Raw genomic sequence first — 4322 nt, 5'->3', positions numbered from 1 at the left:
GGCCAGGGGCCCGTTTCTCGAAAGTCCCGAAATTTTACGGGCCATTTTCGGGTGTCACAATTCCCTTTCTATCTCAAGAACAGAGAGGATTTAAGTCGTCAAACTTCATAGTCAGTTTTCTTTTTGTTACCTTAAAAACATGTTAAAAGATCGGCTTTCCAAAACAAGCGGTTGGCAGTTTCACAAATGGCTTTTCGGACCCGAAAAGCCATTTGTTAAACTGTCAACCGCTTGTTCAGGATAGCCGATCTTTTAACAAGTTTTCAAGGTAGTAAAAAGCAAACTGACTGTGAAGTTTGACGACTTAAATCCTCTCCGCTCATGAGATACAGAGGAAATTGTGACACCCGAAAATGGCCCGAAAAGCATCGGGATTTTCGAGAAACGGGCCCCAGGCGTCACATGTGGGTTGAGTTTGTCGGGTCTGTACTGTGCTCCGCGAGGTTCTTCTCCCGCTGATTTGATTTGCTCTGCTTCAACTAAATTTGATCTGTAGTATCCTGAATTAGTGAAGCACTAGAGCTCAGCGACATAAGGTTGAGACGTCTTTGAAGTCATCGTCATCGTCATCATCATCAACGTCATGGTCGTGATCATGGTCGTTGTCGTCGACTTCGTCTTCGTCTTCATCTTCGTCTTCGTCATAGTCATCGTCTTCGTCGTCGTCTGATCTCGAGTGCTGTCTCCAGAAGGCAGCATTGATACCTTCTTTCTCTTCGTCTTCGTTTTCGTCTTCGTCTTCGTCGTCGTCTTGGTCATCGTCTTCGTCTTCGTCATCGTCGTCGTCTCTTTTTCTTCCCCTTCGTCTTCGTTTTCGTTTTCGTCTTCGTCGCCGTCTTCGTCTTCGTCGTCGTCTTCTTCCTTCCCTTCGTCTTCGTTTTCGTCTTCGTCATCATTATCTTCATCATTCCTACAACTACTTCCGTGACTGCTTAACCATTTACCCTCGTCTAACCGAAACGCTAAATATCAACCTTTACTAAAACCAAACACAATTTAAGCAAAAACGACTTGGGACGTTAGCAAGTGGGCATTAGCAAAGCAACAAGTCGGCAAAAGGACCAGTTACTAATAATTACCTTGAGTACCGTCAAAGACGAATCGGGAATAGTGAAACTAGAGGCTGCACGAGAGCTTTTGTTTTGTATCGATCACTGACTTACCAGTCTCGCAATAAAGATGGTGCTGTGTGGATCACTTTTAATTTTGTCATCTTTATTTGGATCTTCTTCACAGGCAAAAAAACAAAGAACAAGAGAGCATTTAATGTCAAGCGGCATTAAAAGCAAAGGAAAGATTCAAAACAACAGCCAAGGATCAAACAAGGAGCCAAGTAACTTGATGAAAAGGACAAGCTCTAAAGCAGAAAGTCCTCCATGATAAAACAGAACAATACAGCAAACTCAATGTTGTACTCAATTCAAACCCTTTGGGAATAAAACGTTTTGTTCCAGGTGTTTCCATATTATTTACATGTCAATGCTACAGTACATTAGAATGCAAATACAATACACAAAGAATCTTAACCCTGGGAGATTTGAATTGGGTACAACATTGAGTTAGCCGATTTGGTCGATCATATTATGGTTAAATGAAAGGATATATCATAATGGCGAGGTGGAATGACATCTAGAAGACAACAAAACAAAGACCAGTCAGTCATTTGGCTCTGTTGGTCGAATGTCGAACCAGTACAGTGTGGGAGGTTGAGGGTTCCACTCTGACCAGGCCAAAACACAGGGTCTAATTGAGATGAAAGAACTGCCATTGTAATGGCATATTCAAATGTTTATGATATCAATTCTTCTTGGACAAGGCCGATAACTAATGAGTACTGTAACAGTTTTAATTGTTGTTTGAAAATAACCATTGATCACAAACATTCTGTGAGATGTCAAAGAACCACACTCTTTTCAAAATGTAGGGCGTGGAGTTTCCAGGTTACAGTCTACCCTTAAAAAGGGCATACTCTCAATTGGGGCTGTGCAGTGGACAGCCCCTGTGACCTCAACACCTGGTGGTGAAACAAAGCTTATAGTTTAAATGATGAATGGAAATATGGATAGACAAAGAGATCGACAGAAAGAAAGAAAGGAAGAAATTTGACAGCAAACACAGAAGGACTTATAAACAGATGAATGGGTGAATCAAAGGAAAGGAGAATCAACAATGAACAAGGGTATCCTAAATTTTGCAATCGATATGTAGTCAGGGAGTTTAAATGTAGGTAACAGATCCATGATTTTTTGTTCACTGGGGGAGAAGTGTAACAACTCACATTTGGCCTTGTTGTTGGTGATACCTGTACTCCCTCTGCGAGATTTTTTTCTTTTTTGTTTGAGCTTTCTCCTGACAAGCAGCCCCTGCATCGAGGCAATCAATGAAAAAAGTCAAAATGCCACAAATTTAAAAGAGCTACATAGCATGCAAATCCAAGATTTAATTTAAACTCAAATCAACTTAACTTACTATAATCTACTTACATAACCACATTGTACACATGTATCCAGACATTTGAAGGTAAATGCAAATAAAAGGAAAGAAAAGCTAATACGGTCAACCAAACCTGAGAATTTCTAGCGTTCTTTGAAGTGTCTGCAACATTATTTCCTCCATCAACAAATTCAGGAAAAGAATGATAATTTTCAAACTGAGACACCCTAAATGGTAAAAGTAAATAATCGGCTTATTAGCATATTTTTCTTTGCTAGAGGTCTAATCAACCTCATCAATCTCGAGATTAAATAAAGCTTCATTCATTCATCAGAGGGTAAATCCCCAACATTTGACAAAATTAGTAGCTGTACAGCTTAAGCTATAAACACAATGAGTGTGGACATGTAAGCCAGCAAGCCATAAAATATACAAGTCGACATATGATAGCACCATAAAAACAATCATCACATTTCTTTTGTAAAATGATTTGAAATGGAAAAGGAAATTGCACAAGTCATATTGATTTCTGAACCCTCCAACTTCCACTCACTGCATTCTCAATTAATTTGTGAAAAGGGAGAAGTCACCCTTGCACTTATATGGAAAATTAAGGGGTAAATGTCTCTTATAGACACCTGAAAAATTCAGGCTGTTTCAACGGGATTCGAATCCATGACCTCTGTGATGGCGGTGCAATGCATTACAGAGGTGCGAGGATCCCTTCTTCCTTTCGTCTATAACCTTGCACTTCAATAATACATTTGTTTCATTCAAGCAAATTTGTGCTGCAAACAACAAAGCGCAAACGAAATGGGACACATCAGATAATACTATTGCTTTTACAAGTAGGAGATTTTTGGGACTAAGGGTCAATGAAATGTACCTACCCCTGCCAAACAGTCGTAAAAAGACACAATGAGTAAATGCCGATAAAACAAATATTTGGAAGGCAGTCAGTCAGAACCTCTATTTAAAGGAGACTATCAAAATAACGCCAATTTCAGTTAAAGTTGTTACGTGTAATTCTCATTCTCTCATTGAATCGATCCGATCGCACAGATGAGGCTAAAATATACAATCTGCCTCCCTAAAGATGAGGCACCAATACTTAAACTAACCATGGACCAACACCCCTACACCAGACCGTAAATTGCGTGGATTTTTCCGTCCTCTCCATGTTACCTCAAATCTGCCGCCATTTTGGATAATCTTCGTTACCAGTCTTAAAAAAGTCTTTTCGTGTTGTTTTAAATGAACAAGAAATGGGGAGACAGTCTGACATCAGTGTTATGCCGTCAATGCCGTCACGCAACTCTCTTTTTCTGCCAACTTAGTTACGTGGCGAGTAGCTGCCCTCATCGGTTAAAAAGCTAAAAAGGTTAGAACTTGAAACAAACATGGCATGTGAAGATTATCTCGTCACCTCAGATACGACGCTTATCTTCTTCGCTGTGGAACGAATGGACAAAACCCCGTTAGAGCAACAATGTCGCGCCAAAGCCTAACCTCAACCAAAAGCATATAAATACATCAATTTCACTTTGCTATTTATCAATACATTACCGACTGAGTACAAAACCTTTCATAAAACAAAGAAACTTATCGCCGACTAACCTTCAGCCATTTGGAAGCCACTCTGGCACCACGTGACTATTTGACTGGGAAAGAGAGTTACGTGACACATTCCAGATGATGTGACAAACATTTCACGAAGATCTGCAAGTCTGTAGTCTGCATTTGTTGCGCACCGAACCAAAATATATCCCATGCACTTCAAGTGGGAAAAAATAATAATCAAGCCAATCCCAAAGAATCTTAAAGCCCCCACAAGAGTCCATTACCAAGAGTAAGAATCTGGGTAATGGGCTCTTGGCCCACAGCACTTT

Source organism: Montipora capricornis, chromosome 1, assembly GCF_036669925.1.
Source record: "Montipora capricornis isolate CH-2021 chromosome 1, ASM3666992v2, whole genome shotgun sequence".
Classification (NCBI taxonomy): Eukaryota; Metazoa; Cnidaria; class Anthozoa; order Scleractinia; family Acroporidae; genus Montipora; species Montipora capricornis.
Note: the sequence above shows the minus strand (reverse complement) of the source record.